This window comes from Asparagus officinalis, chromosome 5 (genome assembly GCF_001876935.1).
Source record: "Asparagus officinalis chromosome 5, Aspof.V1, whole genome shotgun sequence".
In the NCBI taxonomy this organism is placed as follows: domain Eukaryota; kingdom Viridiplantae; phylum Streptophyta; class Magnoliopsida; order Asparagales; family Asparagaceae; genus Asparagus; species Asparagus officinalis.
In genome coordinates, this window is record NC_033798.1 from 38,597,202 (window position 1) to 38,611,226 (window position 14,025).

Consider the following 14,025-nt stretch of genomic DNA (forward strand, 5'->3'; position numbering starts at 1 on the left):
TTCCTAGGATGTCTCCTTTGAACTTTTAGAGTTTTTATCTGTTTTTTTTTTTTTCGTCTTTTAGAGGAGAGTAGGAAACAAAGTAGATTTTCTCTATCCGGTGACGACAAGATCCTCTCATGGATGTTTACATCTCCTCTGGTTCATTCTCTTTTTCAGTTCTTTTGGGTATGATCATGTAAATATTTACCTATAATTTCTTTTTATATAATACATATCATGAATAGGGTTCCTCACCCTGTTTAAAATCTTAAAAAAAAATGAAGCTTTTAAGCTAGTTTAGTTTTTGAAGGGTTTTAGCATTTTTGAAAAAATATATATAAATTGTTTTAAGTGGAAAAAAATTATAAAAATTGTATAAGTGGAAAAGTCATTTACTTGGATGTCAACGTAGCATAAGTTTTATGTTACCGAACGGTTAAATATGAATAAGCTAGTTTAGAAACTACTTTGAAAAAAATAAAAATAAATAAATGAATAAGCCCTTAAAATCTTAGACCAAATCAGTAAGCATAAAAAGACTTCCCTATTAAGCGCCTTGTTCTTAACCTCATCGGCAGGAAGAGGAAACCCTTTTTTTTTATTAATGGTCAAGTACTTCAGTGCAGTAGCGGATTTAGGATTGTTTTATGGGAAACACTAGAGTCACACCCTTAAACCACACTCCTAACCACACCCCTCTCCCAGCTACAGTATTTTTAGGTTTTTTAAATAAAGCATGTGAGCCCTAAAAACACTGTAGCTGGAAGAGGGGTGTGGTTGGGAGTGTGGTTTAAGGGTGTGCCTCTAGTGTTTCCCTTGTTTTATTTTCTTTTTTCAGTGAGAGATTCATGATTTTCTGTTGGTGAAGTATTATTTTAAAAGATGTTATAGTAGTGATGAATAAAAAGTAGAGAGGGTTAAATTCTAAAATAATATAAAATGTTAAACTTCAAAAATTTCTATTTGCTCAGGCTAAGTATTAGGCTTGTTGTTTCCTAATATTTTTATTTCAAAGCGACAAGATAGGGGACAATGACAATAATTTCTAAGATTATTATTAATGAAAAACAGAAGACTTGGCATAGGTCAAGTCAATGTACCCAATATATAGTTGTTAATCCAAGCTTGAATGCCAAGCTTCAGTTTAATCTGACTCCATAAACTAACTATAAATTAAAGTGATATATTAACTATTTATCGTCTCCATCCTTAAATTATAATGTCCAGTTACTTTGAATTTGAATTGTTTGGATTTCCCATTGTTCTTTATTCTTGACTTCAACATAATTAAGTCAGGATATGATATCAATGATGGAAAATAACTCTCCCATTAACTACTATGAAAATTAATGGACAACTTCGTAATTATTAACTTCGAGTAGTAATGCAAGGTTTTACAATTTTATTTATTACTAGTATGCAATATGTGTGTTGCACGTGATGCATATTAAGAAACAACATGATAGCTTGCAAACATAGCTTTACTGTTGAAAGCCAATAAGGGGCTGTTTGGTTCGTTTCCTTGATATAGAGAAATGCAATTCCATGTAAAGAAACACAAGTTTTGAGTTTTCCAAACTTTTCCAAGAAATAGATTGTTTTGCTTTGGTTCGCACATAAAAATTGGTAGGAAACCAATGTATTTATTTTTCTTGTGTTTGGTTCGCATAGAAAAAAAAGGAAAACTTTTGTAAACAAAGCAGAGAAGGAAAAAAATCTGACGTGGCAGAGTTTTCATCAATTTCACTTGGTTGGGGAAGGAAATCGGAGAGGAAAAAAAATCTTAGTTGGCGGCGATTTTAGCAGAGTTTTCCCTCTTCCATCCGAGCGAACCAAAGCGGCACAAAGAAATGGACGGAAACAAAAAAGCTGACGTGGAAGCTAAAAATCTGACGTGAAGGGGTTTTCTGAGTTTTCCACCCCTTATAATAGCGAACCAAACAGCCCCTAATTAAAAATAAATAATATTTCTTACATACAACAACAAGCTAATGAATTTCTAGCAATATACAAGTTTTCTAGAAGAAACATCCCTTTATTGACGCGTGCGAGTTGACTAACGAGAGTGACGGCCAATTGGAGGTGGCTGATGAGCGTATGAAACACAGTTGGTTCGCCATTGCAGTTCGTACACTTGTCGGCGTCAGATAATCCTCCTAGACTCGGATAAGGATATTCGTCATCTTCTCTCCGTCTCAAGCTGTGTACGGACACTTATAGGCATTTTTTGGATGCCTACAATGGCCTCAGAATTTGGACAAAATGTTGTATGATTTCAATTCTTTTCTTACTGATCGCAAGATTAGAATTTTATGGAAGGTTCTCCTTTCATGCTGTTGTTGGGGGATTTGGTATAGCAGGAACAATCTCATATTCAACAATGTCAGAGCTTCCCCTCATCAGACTGCCTCTAACATCGCTTGTTTTTCTCTAGTATGGATAGGCATATACAACAACAAGAAGGCTTCCTCCCTCTATAAGGTTGCCGCTGAAATAGGGCTCCAGGTGACGGCAAACGAGGGGGCGAGAGATGCAGTGGGAGGCAATTTTTGAAGCCACCTCACCAACGCAGCTTCTAGTGCCGGTCTCAGTGTTATTTTTTCTCCTTTCTAGTAGAACTTTATTTTGATGTTTTTAGCTTCCTAGGATGTCTCCTTTGAACTTTTAGAGTTTTTATCTGTTTTTTTTTTTTTCGTCTTTTAGAGGAGAGTAGGAAACAAAGTAGATTTTCTCTATCCGGTGACGACAAGATCCTCTCATGGATGTTTACATCTCCTCTGGTTCATTCTCTTTTTCAGTTCTTTTGGGTATGATCATGTAAATATTTACCTATAATTTCTTTTTATATAATACATATCATGAATAGGGTTCCTCACCCTGTTTAAAATCTTAAAAAAAAATGAAGCTTTTAAGCTAGTTTAGTTTTTGAAGGGTTTTAGCATTTTTGAAAAAATATATATAAATTGTTTTAAGTGGAAAAAAATTATAAAAATTGTATAAGTGGAAAAGTCATTTACTTGGATGTCAACGTAGCATAAGTTTTATGTTACCGAACGGTTAAATATGAATAAGCTAGTTTAGAAACTACTTTGAAAAAAATAAAAATAAATAAATGAATAAGCCCTTAAAATCTTAGACCAAATCAGTAAGCATAAAAAGACTTCCCTATTAAGCGCCTTGTTCTTAACCTCATCGGCAGGAAGAGGAAACCCTTTTTTTTTATTAATGGTCAAGTACTTCAGTGCAGTAGCGGATTTAGGATTGTTTTATGGGAAACACTAGAGTCACACCCTTAAACCACACTCCTAACCACACCCCTCTCCCAGCTACAGTATTTTTAGGTTTTTTAAATAAAGCATGTGAGCCCTAAAAACACTGTAGCTGGAAGAGGGGTGTGGTTGGGAGTGTGGTTTAAGGGTGTGCCTCTAGTGTTTCCCTTGTTTTATTTTCTTTTTTCAGTGAGAGATTCATGATTTTCTGTTGGTGAAGTATTATTTTAAAAGATGTTATAGTAGTGATGAATAAAAAGTAGAGAGGGTTAAATTCTAAAATAATATAAAATGTTAAACTTCAAAAATTTCTATTTGCTCAGGCTAAGTATTAGGCTTGTTGTTTCCTAATATTTTTATTTCAAAGCGACAAGATAGGGGACAATGACAATAATTTCTAAGATTATTATTAATGAAAAACAGAAGACTTGGCATAGGTCAAGTCAATGTACCCAATATATAGTTGTTAATCCAAGCTTGAATGCCAAGCTTCAGTTTAATCTGACTCCATAAACTAACTATAAATTAAAGTGATATATTAACTATTTATCGTCTCCATCCTTAAATTATAATGTCCAGTTACTTTGAATTTGAATTGTTTGGATTTCCCATTGTTCTTTATTCTTGACTTCAACATAATTAAGTCAGGATATGATATCAATGATGGAAAATAACTCTCCCATTAACTACTATGAAAATTAATGGACAACTTCGTAATTATTAACTTCGAGTAGTAATGCAAGGTTTTACAATTTTATTTATTACTAGTATGCAATATGTGTGTTGCACGTGATGCATATTAAGAAACAACATGATAGCTTGCAAACATAGCTTTACTGTTGAAAGCCAATAAGGGGCTGTTTGGTTCGTTTCCTTGATATAGAGAAATGCAATTCCATGTAAAGAAACACAAGTTTTGAGTTTTCCAAACTTTTCCAAGAAATAGATTGTTTTGCTTTGGTTCGCACATAAAAATTGGTAGGAAACCAATGTATTTATTTTTCTTGTGTTTGGTTCGCATAGAAAAAAAAGGAAAACTTTTGTAAACAAAGCAGAGAAGGAAAAAAATCTGACGTGGCAGAGTTTTCATCAATTTCACTTGGTTGGGGAAGGAAATCGGAGAGGAAAAAAAATCTTAGTTGGCGGCGATTTTAGCAGAGTTTTCCCTCTTCCATCCGAGCGAACCAAAGCGGCACAAAGAAATGGACGGAAACAAAAAAGCTGACGTGGAAGCTAAAAATCTGACGTGAAGGGGTTTTCTGAGTTTTCCACCCCTTATAATAGCGAACCAAACAGCCCCTAATTAAAAATAAATAATATTTCTTACATACAACAACAAGCTAATGAATTTCTAGCAATATACAAGTTTTCTAGAAGAAACATCCCTTTATGCCTACATGAGATCACATACTCGCGTTACCAGCAATATAGTCCCTCAAAGAAGGCACTTAAATTCTTGCGAACCCCAAAAAACTCTGTATTGTTTTTTGGAAGATAAAGTATAGTTGCAATAATAAGTACAAATAACAGTGAAGCAAAATTATACAATACATTGTCAAAGTTGTACCTCCATTTTCAAAGGTGAGGTTGTTAGTGCATATATTTCCACGACTTTTCCATCTTTGTCCACAAAGAATTTAGTGAAATTACACTTGATGCCATCGCCAAAAAAACCTTCTTTCTTTAATTTTAAGAACTTATAAAGGGTAGTAGTCTCCTTTCCATTCACTTCAACCAACAAAAAACAATAAGTCAGTCACATATAGTTACATGAAATTTTCTTTTAGAATAATGGCAACATAGTGAAATTTTCTATTGTATATTTGCTAAGTGCAAGGGAGATCTATAACTAAGCCAAAATTTAAAGCTAATAATCTTGTCGTGTGAAAATCAACACTGTATTTTATTTTTCCAATCATGCTATACCCATCAAAAACCAAATCTAGTTAGTTTGAAGATATTCACATTCAGAACATCTTTGCAACCTTTGTTGGATTCCATTTGAATTATCTTTCCTGATGAAAGATAATGATATATAGACAAGAATAAATTGGTAACAATAACAACTATCTACAAAGCAAATTAGAAAGCTACGAGCAGAAGAAAGTTTTCATGCCTGTGAAAAGTACGGGTTGTTTTATAACTTTACTTTCTGAAACGTGTAAGCTAATTCATTAATAAAACTAATTATAAGAATCTAACTACTTGTAATCAGTAAACAATAATATTATGCACCAATAATCATTAATAACTGAATATTACTAACAGTCAACCCATAAGTTTATTACTATCCTTACCAAACATGAATATTACTCATAATCAACTCACAAACTTATTACTATTAATATCGAACATCTAAATTTCATAAAATTCTCCCACATCAGTAAAAAAAGATCTATAGTACTACAAATAAAAAAAGAATTCCGCTAACAATGAAATCCTCAAGTTACCCAAACTACCTAGTAATCCTCAAGTTACCCAAGTCAATGTCAATAATTGGACAAATTACCAAACAATTACTAACGCACAATCAACTTTCTTCATGTCTAAACAAACTTTTATCCAACTAAACCACACAATAAAATTACTCCAAGCAAACCAAAGAAACCCCTTTATAAAGTCACTATTGAATTAATCCTCAACCAACATATTTGACATGCTTTAACTCAAAATCACCAAATTTTTTGACCTAGTAAATTGTACAATTTGTCCTCGATTCCCCACAAATTCTCGAATCGGACCTCAATCATTGGATTATTAATCCCAACACCAAAAACACCAAAAAATTTACACAATTAATCAAACAAACAAACAAACAAAAAATAAACAACAAACAGAACTCAATTCAAAATCTAATCCTTACCACTACATTCGATTCTTGAGCTTTAGCAAAAACCTTTCATTATCCTCCTTCGTAGTTTGTACCAACCTCTCAAGCAAATTTTAAAAATATGCATACATACAATTCTAAAAAAACAAAATCTATTCATGAGATGAACCAGATCACCTACAGATATGTCTTATTGTATAATGTATTAAAATTAGCAAATTTCTTTTGATTCCTAATTAAAAACAATGAATGCTATAGAAGAAAGAAAAACTCTCAAGTAATATCAAATCAACCAATTCACATATTGAATTTAGATGACGAAGGAAATCAAATCAAATAGGACTAATCTATCTAAATCCTTCAATTGGTTAATCCTTCAATTGTCTTGATAACCTGGTTACCCTATTCGATTATACGATGACTTCCTTTACTCTAACTTCTCTTAATTACCCATTTTCTTAAATCTCATGAGAATTTCTATAAACAGCCAAAAATGAAAATCCCCGTAAATCTGAATTATCTTAATCTACTCAAAAGAAAGTGATAGGAACTATAGATAAGGTGACCATGGTCTATTATATTGAATAGAACATTTCAAGATGGTCGCATGATGCAGCAGACCGTGATCAACCCTCTGCAATGAGCAAATTTTATGCCACCCAGAAAAAGTATAAATCTGTGAATCTCTTAAAGTCGATAATAATAATAATAAGTATCAGTTCCCTAGTGAACAATACAAACACATGGGAATGATCTCAAAATTGTTAAGGCTCACCAAAATTTTCCAAAAGTTTTAAGTTTCCATGCTACATATAATAGATCTATAACTGGCCTCCAAATATATTAAACAAACTGGTGTAATCTATCATGAATAATTTCATTTAGTTGATGGTGATATATCCTTGTTACTTGCACATGATTCAATAGCTTTCCTCGATTCTCAAAGTTTTACCGGTAAATCCCATCAGCATACTACGAAGGAGCATGCAGAAACAACACCTAGCATTTGGTACGCTAGTGTATAGAAGCATTTAAATGTAGTTAAGAATATCAATCAATATTTAATCTCAATTGGCCTCCAAAATCTACAGTTTAGTTTTAGAGGTATGAAATTTTAAGAATGATTAAGAGCATCAGTGAAAGATCTCTCAAATTTTACCTTGGCATCTCAGCTCGTCTCTTCGCCTGCTCAGCAATCTTAGACAACTCTCTATTCTTGTCATTGAAGAGGCCAGAAAAAATCACCCTTATGAAGCCCATGAAGCATTCTCTGAGCAAGAGGCCACTATGCCTCCCTCTGCTCTTTTCCATAATCCTTCTTTGTTGTGAATGTTGTATGTACTTTTCCAATTTTATTTGAGAAATAGAAAACACGAACGTAGCGAAAATAAATGTCACAAGAATCAACAATGACCTTGTTCTCGAGGAGGCTTCACCAAGCTTTCCCGTTCAGACTGTAGCAGATCATGAACTTAAGGATATCAAGCGGAATGTAGATGACGATGCTATAGAGCCATAAGACTCCTGCCCGTCCCCATCCACAAACTTTAACGCGAGCAAAGCCCCAGTGTGCATACGTTGCAATTATTGTAGCTACCTGCACAATTAAACAAAAGATCATAATATGATAGAAATCATAAAAAGTTATTCAATGGAAATTTTTTCCATCCGAACTATTACCAGTTGTGCAGCTGCGAAGGCACCAAGAAGCAAAAGACCGGGCCGCTCAACATCGGACCAGCTCCTTGCTCGAGTGACAAAGATAAGAGCTTAAAATTGATGGTTGTATTGAGCTATATATCAATTCTACGAAATTTAATAGTTAATTTGCATTGATACTTTAATAGTCTATTTTGCTTTTACTGATAACACTAATTTTAAAATTAAATGGGCACACAATGTTGCATTCTCCTTAGTAATATGTGATTTTCTATGATGGCCATCTAATTGTGTAGACAAGGTCCACCATACATAATCACATCTCTTCTTTTGTACTATTAGGTCTATAGCTATCATACATGATACTACATATCCCCTTATATGACTCAAATCAAGTGTAGAATTCACATAAAACCACTAAAAAACTTGACCCACTTTGAGATAACCATCGTAAAATCTATAATTAAGTTTAAACTCTGGCATATTTCTCAATTTATGTTAATATGACATCTCAAAAGTTTTTTATCGTTAAGATATACCCAAACTTTTCGGGGTTATTTCGAAGTGGTTTGAACTTATTTAGGACTCTAGCATTGTTACACTTGACACGATCAATATGCAATTTACCTTAGTATAAACTTTAGAACAGACTACTGGAAACATATCTCCAAAACAAAATGGTGCACAAATTAGACCAAATTAAAACCATACATGATGCCCTTTAGCATGAATTAGCCCATGCTGTTCACACTCCCAAAACAATATATTAAACAGGTAATGCTCATATGAATTTGAGACGTGCATCTGCAACAATTTTCGGGTGAATGGGAATGAGAATGAAAATGGATAGAGTTAGACCATACTCTTATTGCAGGAAGATGAAGGTGCCAGTGATGCAGAAGGCCAAGGGGCAGCAATATTATCATTAAGATCACAAATGAAACTAATCCCTGCAGAAGGATCAAAAGTTCCATCTGAAGGCAAACTTGGCAAGAGGCATCCATACTCTGAAATTATGTACTAAATGAAATTAATAAGCAAGATCAAACTCCTTGTTAAAAATTGAAAATTTTAGGGCAGTATGTAGTATAATTTATGATATCAAAAGAGGTTTCCTGTTAAGTTAGTTAATAAAATTAGTCATTAATCTTTTGGAAAGTAGCCAAAGATATGCATTACCTTGAGCCAACTGGATTATCAATGGAGGAACAATCCCAGCATGAGAAAAACAGCAAGAAATGTCTATTAGTATGCCACTTGCAATTCAAGATACATAAAAATAAAAATATATATATATTACAAAAAGTTATACAGCAACATGGAGGTCATTGATCATCATCATCAATAACCCAAGCTTACCCATGAAAATGCACCAACTCAAGGAACATTTAGAGAAGTCCTGAACTCAAGTATTTATGCAACTAACCTTGAAGTGAAAAGTCTTTTAGAGTAATATGACAGGATGTATAAATGTTGGTGCTGACATTTATCTTCTGCAACTGATGCATGCCCAAGCTTGGCAGCACAATCCAATGCTTGTAGGTTGGTTATGAAACTTTGCTTTTGCAAATGAGAAATATATTTGCTCATAGAATGACAACATGCTGTATGGTTCTTGATAACATTTCCACACTCTTTTGCGACAATTGTCGTATCTGGAAAAACCAAAGGACAAGTTGTAGAAAAAGAAAAGAAAATCAGTGATGTCTCTTCACAAATCCATACAAGTTTATGCTTTATCCAAAGACAAATTGATAAATGTTTCAATATATAATGGAAATATTTAAATAAAAAATTTAGTGAGAAACCATCGATAGTATGCAGTGATATTTAATAATCAGCAAACCAGGTCGTTTTGCATATGCATGAAGCCTGACCAACTAAGCAATAAAATTAAGAATTTGAATTTAGCCGAAAAAGGCTTCCAATTCCAATGGTTTGGGGAATTGTGACAAGTAGGTACGTTGAGGTCTAAGAACAAATAGTGATCTACGATGTAGCTATCCAAAATAAGTAGAAAAGCTTGAGTAATATCATATGGTATACCTATTGAAGATACAAAGCTGCAATAAGCTGCTCATCCTCTTCTCTAATCGATCTTAGTCCAAAATTGTCCTGCAAGTAAAAAGATTCAAGAATTATTATTGAAGACATCAAACTTAATACTTGAATAATACAAGGACTTTGAAAATTCCTACATTTGGATTCTGCAGGTTAGGCAAAATCCTAGAACAAAAATCCTGGCACACTATTTCTATGGTCTACCATATATGCTGCAAATTATTGAGATACCATGATATTTTTCTATGATTGCAGAAATAATAGCTATGAAGCTATGGTTCCTCTAGGATCACTCACCGAGAAGAAGTCAGTATCTCGTGCAAGCCAGAAAAAAATTACTGTCATAACAGCGATTAAAGTACCCAGAACAACACCAATAGCAAAAATCTCCTTTAGCTTACATGAGTCTCGGACTGGTGAAGGTTTTACTCAAACTTTCAAAATAGTCATAATAGTTGGGCAAAAGAAAAAGAGAAAAGGATACCACAAGTCTTGCCCCCATGGGAACTCCCTGTTACAAATGTGCAAGGCAAAAGAAAAAGAGAAAAGGATACCACAAGTCTTGCCCCCATGGGAACTCCCTGTTACAAATGTGCAATACGGGTGAGACTGCAATAGAAAGATCAGAAGTCTTGCCCCCATGGGAACTCCCTGTTACAAATGTGCAATACGGGTGAGACTGCAATAGAAAGATCAGTTTTTTAGAACCACGACAAAATAATTACCAAAAATTGGCATAATACACAAGCATAGGTGAAGATGGCTAAAGGAGATATTATAGAAGGCAAGTATAGTGCAAGAAACAATTCAAGCATAGGTTATCTTCTCTCATTTCTCAGTCTCATCTAACGAAACAAAGGAGGAAAAAATCAAACAATTTAAAATAGTTGAAACCTTAACCATAATGAAAATGAGAAAGTGAATTTTACGAGCATCCCCGTAATGAGCGGAGGTGGAGAAATTCTTCTTGTTGGAGGAGACGACGTGGCTTGATCCCCGATGGAGGAATCAGATGCCAGATCTCGCCATTGAAGCCGCAATTGAAAACCTCAATCGAAATTTTGAAATGCAAGACTAAAAGATTTATATCTTGAGAGAAAGATGAGATTCAAAAACAGGAGCTTGAAGGGCACGGTTTAAAGAGAAGAAAGAATTTAGAGAGATGAGGGAGGTTCAGTTGTTGAAAAAAGGAAGAATCGGAGATGAAGAGGAAGGGGGCGAGTGAAGCGACGGAGCTGAGACTGATTAAAAGAGGCAGATGAAATGGGGTTGGCCAGTAATAGCTATTTAAGATTTGCGTTTTAATTAATTAAACTAGTAATAACAATTAAAAATGTTAATAAATAAGAATGAATAGAATAGAAATATAGGATAAAATTATAATTAAGTTGAGAGGGGCAAAATGGGCATGCAAAAGTTTTAACAATGGTTTTATCTTTTAGAAGTAGTATAGATTAACTTCATCACATCTCGGATCTCGCAAGATCATATCAATCCAAAAGCTTCAACAAAATAGAAAGATTAAAACGAAAACAAAAGGATCATATCAATCCACTATAAATGCTTATAGGATAGGACAATAATCTATGAATAAGTGAAAAAGTTGTAGGTAGAAGGGTTATAGTTGGGTGCAAACTGATTAAACTGAATGTACAGTTAGATTTCCAGCTGTTTAGTTTTAAAAAAAACTTTGGTTTGGTTCGGTTTTAAGTGCTTCAAGCAGAAAGAACCGAACTGACTGCTTTTAACATAATTACCTGGAAATTATGCTCGTTCAAATTAAATAGATAGTTTATACTAATATGTTTATAATCTTAGTTGATAAAGATTTGATCTTTTTTTATAGTAAAAAAACAGCGGTTTAGTTTCCGCGTGAAGAGCTATCGCGTAGGGGCCACAAGCTTGAGGGTTTCGTGTTAATTTCTTGGACAATCATTGGCCCACCCGATTGTTCTTTGTGCATATATATAGACCTTTTTTAATTGACCTAGGCTAGGGCGTGCAAGTACGAAAAGAGAGAAAAATTACGGTTGCTTCATTGTTGCAAAGGGTTTTGTGCAAAGGGCGGTGTGCAAAGGGCAAAAGCAGCAGATTGTTTTTGGGTTGCGTGCAACAGAGGAAATTGCAGAGAGTGCGGCTGTCTTTTTGAGAGAGTATTTGTGTAAGAGATCTGAGAGTTTGTGTGAGGGTTTAAATTATGAGATTGTAAACCCTAATTGTATTCTCTCCCTCAAATAGTAGATCTCCCCCTCCTTGCCCCGTGGACGTAGGCAATTTGCCGAACCACGTAAAATTTGTGTTCTTGCCATGATTTGTATAGCTTGTAGGTTCCCTCGACAAGTCAGTCCTAGAACTGATGAGAGGAAGAGCTGATATCTCACTTTGTTGAGTTATTTTGCTTTCGGTTCTTGTTTCCTTTGTGAAAGAGGATTTTCGTTGTGATCTAATCTCTTGTTGTGCACCTTGTGCACCGGAGGTGCTGCCGAAATTTTCGCTGCGCACAACAAGTGGTATCAGAGCTCCGGGTTAGACTTGGGAGCTTGTTCGAAGGATTCGCTGTTGGATTCTTATTTTTAGAGTTAGATCTACAACATGGGTGAAACAAGCACATCGGGATCGTCTCTTACGAAAACGATACATAGTTTGAGCATCAATAACATGAAGATCGATGTTCCGAAGTTTGATGGAAAGATCAATTTCGGTTTGTAGAGGTGCCAGGTGATGGATACGTTGGACGCTCAAAACTTGGAAGAGACTCTTGAGTTGCAAGAGAAACCTGCTGATATGGAAGAAAATATTTGGAAGAAGATGAATAGTAGGACGTGTGGAGTTATTTGGTTATGCTTGATGCCGGATTTTATTTATGATGTGATGAACGCGACGTCGGCGAAGAAGATGTGGGAAACACTCAATGAAAAGTATCTTACTAAGAGCATTGAGAATCAGCTTCACTTGAAGAAGAGATTTTACCAATTCAAGATAAAGAGAGGATTTTCCATCAAGGAGCATGTCAACAATTTCACGAAGCTACTTTCAGGTATGGCCAATGTGGATATCATGGTTAAGGATGAAGACAAGGCGATGCTACTTTTGTGTTCGTTGCCTGAGGATGATTATGGTACTTTTGTCCTAACTATGATTAATGGAAGAACTACTGTTAGTTACAAGGAGGTGACCTCAGCGTTGGTAAATTATGAGTTGAGGAAGAGTGTCGATGAACCCTTCGAGAAGGCATCGGGAGATGCATTAGTAGTTTATGGCCGTGGTTCAAACCGAAACAGGAGGTCGCAATCTAGAGGTACACATCGTGGGATTCGTAGGAATCAGTGTGCTTTTTGTAAAGAGGATGAACATTGAAAAGCTGACTGCCCAAAGTTAGATCGAGCTGAGAAGAATAAGGAGAAACTGTACAAGCTTCAGAGGTGAATGTTGTCAAGACTAGTGGCAACAATTCAGATTCGGATTCTTTAGGCTATTCGTTATCCGTACTACCATCGGTTTGTGATGCCGATTCTATGGAGTGGATATTCGATTCGGGAGCTTCTTACCACGTTTGCCCTAGGAGGGATTTGTTTTCTAGCTTTCAGGAGTTGGAAAGAGAGGATGTTGTGCTCATGGGTAATGGACATGCATGCTCTATTGATGGTATTGGTACCGTTCGGATTAAGATGAGTGACGGGATGATGCGAGAGTTGAATGATGTAAGATTCATTCCACAATTGAAGATGAACATCATTTCACTTGGAGCTTTAGAGGCTATAGGCCATAGGGTGATCTTGGTGGATGCACGTTTGAAGGTCACATTAGGGTCCATAATTGTGATGAAGTCAGAAGGAGCAATTTGTATTATTTGCTTGGAAGCACAACGATTGATAGAGAGATGACGACTTCATCAGATTCGGCTAGACTGTGGCGTTGTTTGATGATGGGTTATTTGATTGGTAATGCCGTGCATAGGTTGTTGAGGAGTGTTTTGACCTGCGGTTTGAAGTCCTGTGAACCCATTGGTATGAGCAAGAAGACCGAGGTGGAGTTTGTCACTTCTATCCATCATTCGAGGGGTCTTCTGAGGGGTGTTCATTCAGGCATTTAGGGGCCTTCCAAGGGAGCATCATTGGGAGGTAATAGGTATGTGGTTTTCGCAGTTGGGGGGTTTCTCTATACATTGGTGGGTTGCAACCAAGTCCCGTTGGTGTGAAGTCCTAGAATCTCATAACAGATGGA

General features: G+C 35.3%; 1 long non-coding RNA gene across 11 annotated transcripts; it reads right to left on the bottom strand.

Annotated features, from left to right (window-relative positions):
- On the bottom strand, positions 4,668–11,042 carry LOC109842772. 11 transcript variants are annotated; one of them, XR_002247386.1, is made up of 9 exons: positions 10,731–11,042; positions 10,356–10,410; positions 10,099–10,208; positions 9,787–9,855; positions 9,167–9,395; positions 8,920–8,929; positions 7,762–8,747; positions 7,241–7,678; positions 4,668–4,979 (listed from the first exon to the last, which is right to left on the bottom strand). It is a non-coding gene; the product is annotated as an uncharacterized LOC109842772 (long non-coding RNA). The 11 variants fall into 11 exon arrangements; XR_002247387.1 differs by having other exon boundaries at positions 10,702–11,042; XR_002247385.1 differs by having other exon boundaries at positions 10,696–11,042.